The sequence below is a fragment of the Phocoena sinus genome, chromosome X (assembly GCF_008692025.1).
Source record: "Phocoena sinus isolate mPhoSin1 chromosome X, mPhoSin1.pri, whole genome shotgun sequence".
Lineage (NCBI taxonomy): Eukaryota > Metazoa > Chordata > Mammalia > Artiodactyla > Phocoenidae > Phocoena > Phocoena sinus.
This window is the reverse complement of record NC_045784.1, coordinates 22,545,806-22,562,407: the sequence shown is the minus strand read 5'-3', so window position 1 is coordinate 22,562,407 and position 16,602 is coordinate 22,545,806.

The window sequence follows — 16,602 nt, the reverse complement described above, 5'->3', positions numbered from 1 at the left end:
GTCTTTTTACTTCCCACAGCAAGAGCACACTGCCCCTTGGCCCTGAAGAGCATGCAGACCATTAGCAGCAATGAAGCTAGCTTGTTTTCACCAAAGGTAAGAAAAAACCTGCTGGAATTCACTATATGCCCTGGTGCAACAATACTCACCAGCAACCTGGTCTCCTTGTTCTAATTTGACTTCTTGTGACAGTCCGGCAATGAAGGACCATACTGTTGATGGTTAGTTTTTGCCTGTTTGATGTTATTTTTTGCCTGTTGGCTTTCTTCTTCTTTGCTGTTATTTCATCTAAAGACTCAGCACTGCTCATTAACATCACTTATGTTTCTGTTGCCCTCTAGTGGAAAAATAACCCCACCTACTGCCCAAACCTAGTGAGCAAGTCGTATCACCCCTCTGAATGCACCATGGCAAGAGTGTCACTTCACATATAAACTAGAAAACTGAGCTCTGTCAAGCCCTTTCAGAGTGTCTGTGGTTAAGATTATGGCCCTGTATGCCTCGTTATCAGTAGATATGGCCACCTTTGGTCTGGCTTCTGTTCCCAGAGATAGAGTAGAGCCCAAGGGTGGTAATAGCAGATATTACAAGGGGACATCCAGGGAAAGCCAAAACACTGAGCCAGATAAGAGACAATATTTGCTTGACATTGGTCTCATGCATTGTACTGCATTGTACTGTGCCCTTGCTATTAAAAAGAAAGGTTATATACTGTTTGATTCCATTTATTAGCATTTATGAAATGACAGAATCATAGAGATAGAAAACATACTAGTGGTTGTTAGAGGTTAGGTACTAGGGACTATGCTACTATAAAGGAGTAACCTGAGGGAGTTCTTTTTTTTTTTTCAAAAGGGTAGATGACCTCCAACAGAAGTTATGGGGGTAGGGCCCCTCCTGACAGAGCTGTGGCATGGCTGTGGCTGCCACAGAGAGCCAAGGCCTGAGCAGCACCCTGCTGAGTCATGGGGGTGATGTTGCTTTCCCAGCAGGTCTGGAGGGCAGAGCATTGAGTCAAAGAGGATTGTTCTCAAGCCTTAACGTCTCATGGAGTTTGCCTTGCTAAGTTTTACACTTGTGTGGGACCCATCACTCCTTTATTCCTCCTTATGTCTCCCTTTTGGAATGGAAATATCTATCCTTTTGCCTGTTTCATTTAGAAGCACATAACTTGTTTGGTTTTGTAGGTCAGAGCTAGAGAGAAATTTTGCTCAGGATGAATTATAGGGAGTTCCTTTTCAATGATGGAACAGTTGGGTATCTTGATCGTGGTTGTGGTGACATGAATCTATACATGTGATAAAATTGCATAGAACTTCACACGCACATACACACAAACACACATACAAGTGCTTGTAAAGACTGGTGACATCTAAATAAGCTCTGTACTCCTGGTTTTGATATTATACTATAGTTCTATAAGATGTTACACTGGAGGAAGCTGGATGAAGGGTACATGGGACCTCTCTGTACTATTTTTGCAACTTCCTGTGACCCTATAATTATTTCAAAATAACTTTTTAAAAATCTATGAAAAACTCCTTCTAATGAATAATGATATTTTGAGTAGTTATTTCCAGCTTTGTAAATGAGAAGAGATAGTTTTTTCTACATAGTCTGAGGCAGAGGATAAACCAAATACCCCAGCACCTGCAGGGTAAAGAGAAAGCACTAGCTTTTCCCAGTATCCTGCATGCCTTAAAAACAAATTCGACTCCAAGACTAGAAGTCAGTGAACCTTCGATATTCAGTTCACTTTTTACATCATCTGTGTTATGGACTGAATGACACAGTGTCCCGCCAAATTTGTGTGTTGAAACTCTAACACCCAGTGTGATGGTATTTGGAAGTAGGGCCTTTGGGAGGTAATTAGGTTAGATGAAGTCTTGAGGGTGGGGCTCCCATAATGGGATTAGTGTCCTTTTAGAAAGAGGAAGAGAGACCAGAGAGCTCCCCACCCCCCTGCCATGTGAGGATACAGCAAGAAGGCAGTCATCTACAACCCAGGAAAAGGGCCCCTGCTAGGGAATCAAGTTGGCCAGCACCTTAATCTTAGAATTCCCAGCATCCAGGCTGTGAGAAATAAATTCCTGTAGTTTAAGCCACTCAATCTATGGTATTTTGTTATGGCAGCTTGAGCAGACTAATACAATCTAGGAAACACTCCTGAAATCTCTAGCCTAAATAAGTGATTTTTTCTTTATTCTCCCATAAGACTTTGTTCTTTGCTATTCAATACACTGTGATGGTATTTCTTTCTTTACATGTTTGATATTCCACTGGATTGAAAACAAGGGAGGATTCTACTCATCTTCCTCTCCCCCATGTTATGGCATGCCTGGAAAGTGTAGATACTGTCTTAGTCCCTTCAGGCTACTGTAACATAATACCATAGCCTGGGTGGCTTATAAAGAACAGATATTTATTTCCCACAGTTGTGGAGGCTGGGAAGTCTAAGGTCAAGTGCCAGCAGAATCAGTGTCTGGTGAGAGCCCACTTTCTAGAAGGTTGGTTTTTTGCTCTAACTTCACATGGCAGAAGGGGTGAGAGAGATCTCTGGGGCCTCTTTTATATGAATACTAATCCCGTCTATGAGGGCTCTACCCTCCTGACCTAATCACTTCCCAGTGGCCCCATCTCCTAATACCATCCCCTTGAGGGATAGGATTTTAACATATGAATTTGGGAAGGGACACAAACATTTAGTCTATAGAAGGTACTAATAAAATTCTATAGGAAAGAGAAAGTCTAGGACAAGCAGCTTTACCTCTAAGGAGATAACGTGGTTGGTTTTATACCATGTCTTGGGCCTACTGAGCTGCAAGGGAGTCTAGGAAATGTAGTCTATACCTGAGAGGCATTATGTCCAGCTCAAATTTTATAGATTCCATTCTAGATGGACACGTAATAACATACAACTGTGCATTTTTCTACAACATTTGAAAAATCATTGAAGTATGTTTACTCAGTAATATATTTAATCATGCTCATTTTTATATGAGGCTATATTTGAGTTCAATTCCTAGTTCTACAACTTATAAGTATGTTGATCTTGAATCTAAACTTCAGTTGTTTTTCATCCTTAAATGGTTATACTGGTACCTTGCAGTATTGCTTTGTGACAATTGTGATAATTAAATGAGATAATACATCGTGAAAATTACATGTGATAATGAATATAAGTTGCTTATCATAGATTCTGTGCTCAAAAATGGTAGCTGTTATTGGTAGATGGTCACATTTCACTGTAATCTTTTAAAATGTTCACTAGATTTCCTTATTTGTAAAACCATTCCTGTGGCAAATAGGTAACCTGTGTTGATTGATAAAACTTGTGGTTTTGGCTTGCTAGTTTTAGTTGAAGGTTGAGGGTTAAATCCCTCAAACCAATGCAGAAAAAATAACTAATTCACATGTCAGTTACTAGGTGCAGAACAAACTATTCCAGCAATCAGTGTACTTCACATACAGTAAAGACAGCCACATTTGAGAAATATTTTCTGGTAATTTTCAAAGCCTAATATATTCTTAGATTTTATCTACTTGAATATATAAAAGAGGGAGAGAATATATTCTAGGAAACTTTTAAACTCTGCATTAATCATGTTGATGACTTTGCATTTTGCATTTTTGTAAATACATGAGGTGGATAAAAAGGAAGGAAAAATATGTACATGTTTAGCATATAACCTATAAATCAGGAGACAAAGAACTGCTATAATATAGTAATGCACATGTGATTACTGTGCTTTATTAAACTGTATTTCTAGATTTAAATAAGAACTCTGAATATTTTTAATAAAAATCTGTTTTATTCGTCACACTTAACTAAGGTTAAAATCTGGCATATGTACAATGTACTATATAAGGATGAGAAATAAGTTATATCCTGCATGCCAAATTCCAATCAATGGCTAGTCGTGACCTGTTGGGTTGTGTTGGTAACGTTTCTGAAGTCATGTTTGGCATGAATGGGAAAGAGGTCTGGAATTAGTGATTTCTGTCACCTTGCATTATAATGCAGACTGGATCTCCAGTGATTGGTAGGGTGCCTAGAACAAATGTGCTGATTGTTAGCCTGATGAATGAACAAATGAATACCCTTTTAGTGATTTCCTGCTTCCCAAATAACTTATTATTATTTGACTTTTTTTAAAAGAGACTTTCTATTTTTCGAGCAGTATCAGGTTCATGGTAAAACTGAGAGGAAGATACAGAGATTTCTCCTATACCTTCTGCCCCCACACATGCACGTGTCCCTCTTTTGAATTCCTGGACCCAGTTTCAACGTGTGTGTTTGGAGGCTTTCCCACACCAACAAACAGTTCTTGGATGCCAGCATATGTCCAAGATTTCAACTCAATTCTAACACTATCTGCTTGGAGACAGAACCAGATTCCACAGGTAAAGGGCTCAATTCCACAAGACTGCCCTCTACTTCAGACACCAGTCCCAAGTCCAGGTTGTCTTCTATGCTTCTGGCTGACTGGCTATAAATCAGAGGTTCCCACAACCCCCTCCTCAGGTTGATTACTTTTGTAGAATGGCTCACGAAACTCAGTAGCATGTTACTTACTAAATCACTGATTTATCATAAAAAGATATTAAAGGATACAAATCAACAGCCAGATGAAGAGCTGCATAGGGCAAGGCATGGGGAAAGGGAAAGAGTTTCCATGCTCTCTCCAGCATGCCACTCTCCCCAGTCTTCACATGTTCACCAACCTTTTGGGTTTTTATGGAGGCTTCATTACGTAGACATGATTGATTAACTCATTGGCCATTGGTGATTGAGTCAACCTCTAGCCAAAGTGGTTTTCAAAGTGACTGTGCCATTTTGCATTCCCACCAGCAATGATTGAGAGTTCCTTTTGCTCCACAGCCTCACCAGCATTTGCTATTGTCAGTGTTCAGGGTTTTGGCCATTCTAATAGGTGTGTAGTAGTATCTCATTGTTGTTTTAATATGTATTTCCCTGATCACACATGATGTGGAGCATCTTTTCATATGTTTATTTGTCATCTGTATATCTTCTTTGGTGAGGTGTCTGTTCAGATCTATGGCCCATTTATAATCGTGTTGTGTGCTTTCTTGTTGAGTTTTAAGAGTTTTTTGTTTTGGGGTAATAGTCCTTTATCAGATGTGTCTTTTGCAGATATTTTTAATTCTACACACTTTCCCTGGACCTTGTGCCATAGATTGAAATGCCATCTACATTTTGGGGACTGCTTTTATTGCTTCACTAACCCAGCTACTATTATTAGTCTCCTCTTTATTCCTTGCCATCTCGCACTTTTAAAGGCAATGAACTGCAAGGGAAGTCTACTAGGGAGCTTTCTGATAAAGGTGAGGAAATCTTGTTGGGCCCATCCCTTCCCTTTTCATCCTTTGAACTCAGACATGATGCCTGGATCTGTGGCAGCCAGCTTACCATTTAGAGGAGACATTAGAAAAAAAACAAACCCTCTAGGTATAGGAGAACAGAAACCTAAAAAGAGGTGAGATTTTGATAGCATTTTTGAGCCACTAAACCAGTGCCTGAAGCCGCCACCTCGAATTGTTTCTAGTGTAAGAAAAATAAACCTGTGCTTTACAAGCCACTATTAGTCATATTTTCTGTTTTGTGGTATTAACAGCCTTCATAAAATATAAAATCCATTGTTTATTACCTTGATTGTGGTGATGGTAACACGAGTGTATACAATATATATGTTCAAACTCACCAAAGTATATGCATCAACTATGTGCAGTTTTTGTATCCCAATTACCTTTCATTGAAGCTAGGGGGGAAATGATATAAAATCCAGATTTCTCCCCTGAACTCTAGAACTGAGCTGTCTACCTAGCATCTGCATATAGATGTCTCAGAAATACTTCAAATCCAGCAAGCCCAGAATGGGTATCATCATGCTCTCTCTGCAAGACTGCTCTTCCTCTTGTATCCTCTCATTAGTGAATGGCACGGAAACTTTGGTGTCGTTCTTGCTGTCTTTCTCCTGCTTTCTCACTCTTACATCAAGATCAGTAAGAATTGCTGATACTGCCTCCTAAATATCTTTGACATTTGTCACCCCTTCCCAACTTCTATTTTATTTTAGAACATTTCATTGTATTTTTTAAAATGTGAAATATAATAAATATACAGATGAGGGAATATCAACACATGGGCTATACAGTACATTCTTATGAAGCAAGTACCTGTTTCCCATTCCCCTCTCCAATGTATTCTCTGTGTGATAGCCTGAGTAGTATTTCAGAGCAATGAGTAAGATTATGCCACTGCCTATTTTAATGATTCAGATGCATCCCATTTGCTCAGAATAAAATTAAAACTTTTAAACATTCCTTACAATGCAATTCTTGAACTTTGCTGTGGTCAATTTCTCTTGCCTTGTCTCCGAAATGACTTTGCTATCTGCCTAGCACCTTGCACTTAGCTCTTTAACAAATAGAACTTAACAAACTTGGCTTTACTTTACATCCTCCACCAGACTCTGACCTCCACCAGGCTAAGGATAATATCTAATTGACTACTCTATACCCAGTGCCTAACACTGCCTTGCCCATTTAATCATTCGTAAAATATATGGAGAATCTGAATGGGAAGATTCTAAGGCTTCTTTACATTTAGGTCTCTGTAAATGCCTTTATACTTTAAAATTGCTTTTTAAATACTAAGCTAATATAAGAATTCATCCCCATTGTACAAAAAAAGTTAAATACAGTAGTATATAAAGAAAAAAAATCCTCCTCTCCTCTTCCTCAATTCTTCTCCAATTCGGAGTAACCACTTTTATCAGTTTAAAAAAGTAACTTTATGTGCATTATACATAGATTGGCTCTGTGTTAGTTTTATATTGCTGCCATAATAAATTAATACAAACTTAATGGCTTAAAACAACACCCATTTATTAGCTCATATTTCTGTAAGTCGGCAATCTAGCACTGCGTGGCCAGAATCTCTACTTAGGGCTTCACAAGTCCAAAGTCAAGGTGTTGGCTAGCTGTGTTCTCACCAGGAGCTCAGGGTCTTCTTCCAAGCTCACTTCTGTCATTGGCAGAATTTAGTTCCTTGTGGTTGTAGGATTGGGTTCCCTGTTTACTTGTTGGCTATAGACTGGGGACTATTCTCAGCTCTTTAAGACTGCATGTATTCTATCTCATGTAGTCCCTCCCTCTTCAAATCAGGAATGGCGTGTTGAGTCTTTCTCATGATTCAGATGTCTTTGACATCTTCTGTTGTCAGCTGGAGAAAGTTCTCAAGTGATTAGCAGGCTCATCTAGATAATCTATCTTAAGGTTAATTGTGCCTTATAACATAACTGCAGAAGTGAAATCTCATCTATTTGCAGGATCTGGAAATTACAGCAAGATAGCTTTTCAGGGCATATTAGAAATTCTGCTTACCGCAGGCTCATTGGCTCACAATATATACCATTTTCCAAATTCCATTTTTCCCACTCACAAAATATCTTAAAGATATTCCCATTTTAATTGGCACAGAATATTTCATACTCCATATGGACTATAATCTACCTAATCATTTTCCTGTTGATGAGAATTTGAGTTTCTAATTATGAATTATTGTACAAAGATAACACAGTTGTTAAAACAACAGACTCTGTTATTACATTGTTAAAAGTATATTGAAGTATTTGCTCCATAAAATTATCAGAAGAGTTCTTCATAGATAGAGACAAAGATAGACATGCTAGTAGAAATACATCTATGCATAGAATACTTTAAAATTTAAAATTCTAACTATTATTTTTAATTTTGATTATCCAATCAAGATATGTGATTAAAAGTCAGAATATCATAAACCCATGTTAAGAAGCTCTTGGTGACATCTCCCAGAGCACTGTCTATGAACTTCAAGGATCATTTCTTTATTTATGTTGTAGCTGATTGTTTATATCTGTCTAGCCTAATGGTTTACCTGAGTATGAGTACTGTCTCATTTGTTTTTATTGCCTTCAGAGCTTCTTTTACATAGAGAGTAAAATTGTCATGTAGTGTTTGGAGACTGTAATCAGCTGGTTGGTCAAATGCAAATAACAGAATTGGTTATTCTCAAATTATGTCTCCCTTTACGTGTCTTTAGGCATCTAAAGCATCTTGACTCTCCATGGATTTTCTCTCCCACTGTTCCAAATAGCTCGGCCACCTGCTAGCTGTGGGATATTAAGAATATTTTAAAAAACTTTTTATTTAGAAAAATGAATGTAGATTTACCAAAAAAGTTGAAAAGATAGTACAGAGTTCCTGTATACCCTTCATCCAGCTTCCTCTAATATTGACATCTTACATAATTATGGTACATTTATTAAGAATAAGAAATTAATCCTGGTACAATATTATTAACTATAGACTTTATTCATATTTCACCAGTTTTCCACTAATGGCCTTTTTCTATTTCAGTATCCAATTCAGGTCCCTTTAGTATCCTTAAAGGATGTTTCTAAAACAAAAATTGGGGATAGGTTATAGGTTCAACTTATAGGTTCTGTGATGGAGGTAGGTGAATGAACACAAGCTAAGCACTTTGGACAGATTATGGCCTATAATATTTGCTCTAAGGGTTAGAAAAAGAGAGGTCATAAATATTCTTGTACTCAAATATTTGTGGGCATAGGTATTATTTCCTCTGGATTAGATACTTAGAAATGGAATTAATGAATAAAAGGACACTTACATTTTAAATTTTGATTGGTTCAATCAAACTGCCCTCCAAAATGATATACCAATATGAGCTAGAATATGCATTTTCCATGCCCTCTCTGATAATGGATTGTTAACGATTGTTTTCACTTTTGCGAATGACAGATGAAAAATGATGTCCCCTAGTTTTTAAAACTCAGATATCTCTGATTTCTACTGAGATCACTCATTCTTTTAAAAGTTTATTGGCCATCTGTATTTCTCCTTCTGTGAACTGTTAGTTCATATCCTTTGTACATTTTTCTTTTAGGGTCTGTGTAGGTTTCTTACTGATTTGTGGTTCTTTCTTTATTCTTGAGGTTAACTCTTTATATGTCATATGCATTGCAATATTTTCTCTCAGTGTGACACTTGAATGTTGACTTTATTAGCGCTTTTTAAAAAACTTTGACTGTGGTGATATTTATGTAATAAAATTTACTAATGTTAATATTTTACTTTATATCTTCTGGATCTAATGTCTTATTTAAGACAACATTCCCTACCTCAAGATTATGTTATTTTTAACCACTTTATAGATATTTTAAAAACAGTTACTATAATAATTGATCTGGAATTTATTTTTGTATATGATATAAAGGAAGGTGGCTTCATTATATATGAGTAAACTACCATATATGCCATGCATTCCACATAATTTCAATACAATTAATATATTTTAAATTTTGGGATGATCTATTGTCATATCAGATCATCTGAAATATCATTCCTTTCCATTAAGCCTGATTTTTAGGGTAGCTACATTTAAAATTATTGTTATTATTATTATCAATATCCAAGGATAAACATACTGAGAAATAGAGAGAAAGAGAGTAAGAGTGAGAACGAGAGAGCGGGCACACACTGAGAGAAAAATAATTACAAAGCCCAAGCAAAATTTTGACCATGGGCACAATAATTGTTTTCCATTGATATGTGGGTAGTTGTTCCCTCTCTCTCTCTCTCTCTCTCTCTCTCTCTCTCTCTCTCTCTCTCTCTCTCTCTCTCACACACACACACACACACACACACACACACATTTACACTCTCAGAAAAACGTAAAGTGCTCTGATGTCTGCATGTGTAGGGTAATTTTTAATGGTAAAAATGTGTGCCCTGGGAATAGAATTAATCGCCTATTCATTTGTAATATGAAAATTCAACATAATTCTGATTAAGGCATAAATGAAAAGTGGTTACTGATATATAACATCCTTATTTATACTACATTAAGATTTAATAAGCAAAACAGATTTTATGAAACTTTGACTTTATGTGAAAGTGGTTACACTTCATATGTGAGTAATTGTGGGGACTTCCCTGGTAGTCCTGTAGGTAAGACTCCGTGCTCCCAATGCAGGGAGCCTGCATTTGATCCCTGGTCCAGGAACTAAGATCCCACATACCGCAACTAAGTCTGCCCTCCACAACTACTGAGCCCACATGCTCTAGAGCCCGCGCACCGCAACTAGAGAAGCTTGCTGCAAGGAAGAGCCCACACACCGCAACGAAGACCCAGTGCAGCCAAAATAAATAAAAAGTTAAAAAAAAAAATCTCAGTGGGTTTCCCTGGTGACGCAGTGGTTAAGAATCCGTCTGCCAATGCAAGGGACACGGGTTCGAGCCCCGGTCCAGGAAGATCGCACATGACGCGGAGCAACTAAGCCCTTGTGCCACAACTACTGAGCCTGTGCTTTAAAGCCTGTGAGCCACAGCTACTGAGCCCGAGTGCCGCAACTACTGAAGCCCACATGCCTAGAGCCCCTGTTCCACAACAAGAGAAGCCACTGCAATGAGAAGCCCGTGCACCGTAACGAAGAGTAGCCCCCGCTCACTGCAACTAGAGAAAGCCCGTGCGCAGCAACGAAGACCCAACACATTTAAAAATAAATAAATAAAATAAATAAATTTATTAAAAAATAAATAAATTTTTAAAAATTCTCAGCAAAACAAAAAAAATTTTTTAAGTAAATAAATAAACTTGTGAGTAATTGCGAAGTGAAGCCACTCTCAAGGCTTCCTCTACCCGATTCAGCACCATTTTTTTTGTGTTTTTGGGTTTTTTTGCAGTACGCGGGCCTCTCACTGTTGTGGCCTCTCCTGTTGCGGAGCACAGGCTCCTGACACGCAGGCTCAGCGGCCATGGCTCACGGGCCCAGCCGCTCCGCGGCACGTGGGATCTTCCCAGACCAGGGCACGAATCCATGTCCCCTGCATCGACAGGCGGACTCTCAAGCCCTGCGCCACCAGGGAAGCCCACCATTTTAGAATTTTTTAGAGGCTCCCTCTGGGCAGTCTCCCAGACTATGGCTTGAGTATAGACAACACTTTTTTGTTAAGAAAAAAGTGCCTCCTCTTCTGTCAGCCTCAGTTCTAGTCAAGGGCGGCATAGGACTTGGCTAAGCAAGCATGGGCTGAATTTATACCCCAACTCACCCCCATAGCCAGGTAATAATGTACAGGGCAAAAAAGCACAACCATATGCAGTAGTTCTGATGTCTGTGACCTGAAACTCTCATTATAAGCGTCATTAACTCTGTCAGTTGGAAGGTTGATATACAAGTAAGATGTACTCTGTCCCAAAATTAAATCCAGTAAGCAAGTGATAACTAGTAATGAAGTGGAAAATGTCTCAGTCATCCCCAGTCAAGACAGCCCAGAACTAAATTATCAAGCTCTGATAAATATTACTGATAATTGATAATATACTCACTATTAATGATGATAGAGATACAGCTATTTATAAAACCAGTTAAAGTAATAAATTCACCCTTGTGGGTATACTATCCATTAACTACATGTGATTTTGCATTTATTTCTAGCTGTATTTAAGTTCACTAGTCTTTGGGTAGGTTCTATAATGCCTAATTTTATGGCTCCCAAAATGTTATAACCTAAGAATCCCTTGGCTTAATTATGTGCATTGAATAGAAAAGAAAAGTAATAGGAAAAATTACTCTGGGTCAACATGAGTAGTGCCTCAACAGAGCACTAAAGGCAGAGGGAGAATTATTAATCAGAGTTAAGAATTAGAGTTGGTCCTCTTAGATTGAAAGGAAATCGCAAGGGCCTAGAGGTTCCCTTTTTGTTGATTTAATATCTATACTGAAGCAAGATTCTAATTCACCTTTTATAGAGCTGTGTAAGATGGAGCACTGCATAAAAGGAGAGACAAAAACCCATCATGATCATTAGTCATCCTTAATATTATCTTTTCAAAAGATCCCCTGAGATACACATTAGTAAATGTTTCTTGACTATGGACATTACTGGACAGAAGAAATGTGTTATTCTTGCTTCTAGTCATGACAGTGAAATGCATAAAAACTGTTTATACACTAAATGGATATTAACTTTTGATGATTTAGAACCAGAAGTATATTTTAAAATAGGCTACCCTTCCATATTTGTAGGTATTAGTCTCTATGTATTATATACAAAGCTATTGTTTGCTTTCTTGAAACAGTGCTTTATCATATGATAAATAATTGAATAATTGCATGTGTAATGCTGAAAGCTTTTATAATCCTCTACAGCAAAGACTTCATGTAGTTGGTCGCTAGGGTAAATATTGCTTGCTTTCTTCACTCTTTTCTTCTAATTTGGACCCCATCACTGTATTTCATATACAAGTGAACGATCTTACGGGGACCAGAGTATGTCACTCCAAAATATGCCTCTTTGGCGTAAGGATTATTTTAGGCTGATTATTTTTAAGAAACAGCAGACACAGGAGAAGCTCTGAAAATCAAGTAAGAGTTACCCTTTTGTAAGAGACATTTACATATATACAGGGAAAATCTCCATTTGTAAAGGTGTCTTCCTCTCTGTACCAGGAAGAGGAAGGTGATTAAATCCTTCAAAACACTTATCAATGGAGAAGGCAGCAATTTAAATCTGCATAACAACCTTACCCTTGTTTACTCTGCCTTTCCTGGTAACCTCCCATAACTGACTGCCTACCCCACCAACATTTTTTTGTCTTTAACTTGAGATGGTATTGAAGGTGGTGGCTTGGGCCATTTTGGGGAGTTACTCCATTTTTCCTAGGTATCTCCCATATGTACAGGAGGCATACATGTTTTATTAAGCTTCTGCTTCTTTTTCTCCTTTTAATCTGGGGAGGGGGTCTCGGCCAAGAACCTAGAAGGGTAGAGGGAAAGTTATTTTTCCTTCCCTATAATCTTTGCACAGTTTTTTACCCATTTTTTCTGTGGCCTCTGTGATGTTTGAGGCAGAGCTTCAACTATCAAGTACTGTTGGAAATTTTGGTAAAACTATCTAATGAGTCCATATGTATTTCTGTTACTGTTAATTTAGTATTAATAGATTTGTTTCCTATATGTTTTACAATGTAGTTTACAAGTGAATTTCAATATTATACCCCTGCAATAAGGATCACTATCTCACTAAAGATATATATCAATGTAGAATTCTATCACTGAAAAAATGTCAAAAGCAATGGGAAAATGAAACTGGGTATCTCACAGATCAAGAAATGGGTTATATTTGATGGTAAGAATTTGAATTTATTTTTATGGTGACTGAAAGCCTTTAAATTGTTTTTAGAGAAAGAGCAGGAGGGAAGGAGTATTTTTAAGAATTAACTCATCCTTAATTGAGCTTGTGATATACATATATCATACTATGTAATCCTAACAATTGACTTCATAATGGAGAAAGTATTGCCTTCCTGTTGTAAATAAGGAGCAGTACTTGAAAGCTCAATATGTTGCCCTAAATTACAGACTCAGAGTCAGAGCTGGTCTGATACCCAAACCTGTCCGCTTTCCCTACCTCTAGGCCATTTAGGATTGGTGAGGAGGATGCAGTGGAGGAGAGTGAAGCTAAACATATAGAGAATCATTAGAGGCCTAATGAGTCTGTAGATGAAAATCATTTTCTGTAGATGATAGCAAGGGATTCTGAGCTCCTCAACATAGGCTAAAGAGGACAGACCAGATTCAAGAAATATCTAAAAGAAAAATATTAGCAGACATGCAGAATATTTGGATATTGGAAAATAGGAAAAAAAAAGAAAAATGGCATCAAATTTCAGTTTGAGTGATGTAAAACAGGTGATTTTTATCAAGTGTTTAAACAATGAAGAAAAGTCCCCCCCACACACCTTGGGAGTGGGAAATGATGATTTGATTACTGTTCTTTGTGTTGAATTTGAAGTGCCCATTTGATAACCAGATAAAGAGATCTACCGTGAAGTTAGATAAAAGTACCTGAAGCTAATGTAAAAGGTCTGATCCCTTACACTAGTAGTCATTGATCATACATGGAGTGTATGTAGACTGAGGTAAGAAGAGGGTCTTGGTAGTACCCTGAGAAACATGAATATTTAAGGCAGGAGTCCATGGATATACTCTGAAGGATTTTTGAATCCCCTGAAGTTGTTTACACTTGTGTATGTTGCCAGGGGAACTGCCTCCCGTTTTGTAAATAGTGTTCCCAGATTAATTAGTTTCTCAAATGGGTGTTGGGAGAGACAGTCCTCCATGGACCCTGAGTGTCTCTGCATGTTCTTGTTGGGTATGCTAAGAATGCAAGGCCATAATGGCCCTTTACCCAGGCTGTTTGTTAGGTGGGTTAGCAGGAGCAGTCTTAAGGGATGAGCAGGCTTACTTACTTGCTATAGAAGGAGGATACCTGAGCTCAGTGTTCTTCAGCTGCAGTGCAAACCCACTACATGTGGAACATCAGTCTGGGCCCCTCCACATGACCATCGTGGGACTTTGGGGAAAGGGGAACAAAACAAACAACCTGATGCTCATGGGGCTTGTTGTGCTATGCATAATAAAACCCTTTGTCTTTGACTCAGGAGTCTTGTGTCTTCTACCAGCATCCATGAAATAGTAACAAAGCTAACTTGCTAATTTATGAGATTTTATGTAGGGTAAGATCAAATTCCAGACCAGATAATGGATCATGATGTATTTTTTAAATGTTTGAATATCAGAGGTGGGAAATTAAAGTTGAGCCTATATGTAAACCTGAGAAATGATAAAATATGAGAGCAGTTTTGTGGAAGCAAAAGATGTGGGGAGTTGTGAAGGAAAAAACAAACAGGAGAGAAAGTAAGAAACCCTCCCCAATTTATAAAGTTCTAGTAAACAAAGATTGAAAATGATAAGTGAATTTGGCAATTAAGTAGTTTGGGATATCAATGGAAGCCAATCCAGAAGAATGGTATGAGAAGTAAACTCTGGAATAACTAGGACAGTGGTTCTCAAAAATGTTTGTCTCAGGACTTGTAAACTCAAATTATTGACGACTCCAAAGAACCTTTGTGTACGTGGATATATCTATTGATATTTATGTAATAGAAATTAACACTGAAATGTAGAAAAATATTGAATTATTAATTCATTTAAAATAATAAGAAACTCATTACATTTTAACATAAGTAACACATTACTACAAAAAGCCTTATTTTCCGAAACAAAACAAAAAAATAGTGAAAAGTGTGGCACTATTTTACATTTTTGTGAATCTCTTTAATACCTGCCTTAATAGAATACAACTGGATTCTTATGTATGTTTCTGCATTCAGTCTGTTGTGACATCACATGTGTTGAGGCCTCTGGAAAACTCCAATACACATTTGTGAGAGAGTGAGTGGAAAAGGTGAATGATGTTTTACTATTATTAAGCAAAATGGTTTGAACTTGAGGGCCCCCTAAAAGTTACTCAGGTATCTCTCTAGGGTCCCCAGATCACACTTTGAGAACATTTGGGTTAGAGGAAATCTAGATATCTATATCTGATACATTTTGGTAGCTATACCAGACCACAAAACAAGAATGAAGTTGCCACTGGTGCAGAGGAGCAGGGTGTTCAAAGAAGGGTTAGTTTGATTGGTTGCTTTGATTTTCTATTTAAGAATTTTTTAATGCAGCATAAGACAAAGTGATTAGAAGACAGGATAGTGATTAATCTTGAGCAGGGGGTGAGTAGAAACTGTAAGGAGGCAAGAGGCTTCTAGGGTACTGGCATGGGGACTCTTTCTTGATGTGTTAATCCTATGACTGTAAATCAGTTAGTGAGAATCAAACAAGTTATATGCACTTATTTCCACCTTTACTGTATGTATGCTATAATTTAGTAAAAAACTAAAATATATAAAAGGAAAGCATAAATGCCAGTCTCATTATCCTTACTAATTTTTAAAACAAAAGACTTTAGTCTGTCAGTGAAATAAAATCGATGCATAGTTTGATCGACAGATGATGAATGCAGAGGCATGTATGCACTGAGTTAAAATTTGTATTTGCAATTTAATACGAAACAAATTTAACTTTCTAAATAGTGACTAAGCTAAACATTCATTAGAATTATGTTTACACTCCCATTTATTTACAAAGTGGACGTTTCTTGCTGATGACAGTCATTACTACGCACCTGAGAGGTAAGCTGATTCCATTTCCCAGGTCTGTTAGAATGGAATTGCACCCATCCTTTAATTTCCGGTAAACCCCTTAATTCAGTCAGTATTTCCACTCTGCAGATGTTTCTTAAAAGTTAATTTCTTGGCTGGCTTGAAGATTCTCCTCGCTTCAGTGTTGTGAAAGGATATTAATTAATAGTTCTTATCTGTTTGTATCCATTAATTCCAACCTCAGTATGAATGTGTTGTTGCTCTCTGAGAAGATGCCAAAAATAATTTTTAATATGACAGAAAAGTTCCCCAAGGGGTGGTTTTCTTTGTTATCTATGATTCTCACTTAGTTTGAACAATTTACAGGAAAGTCTCAACACACCTTTCGGGGCACATATATAGCTGTAAGTCTGCAGCACTTACACTAATGTGCTTCCCTGTTAAAGGTGACAAACATGTTATAACTAATAGGCTATTGTTGTGGGCTAGTGAGACTGAATACGCTTAACACTTTC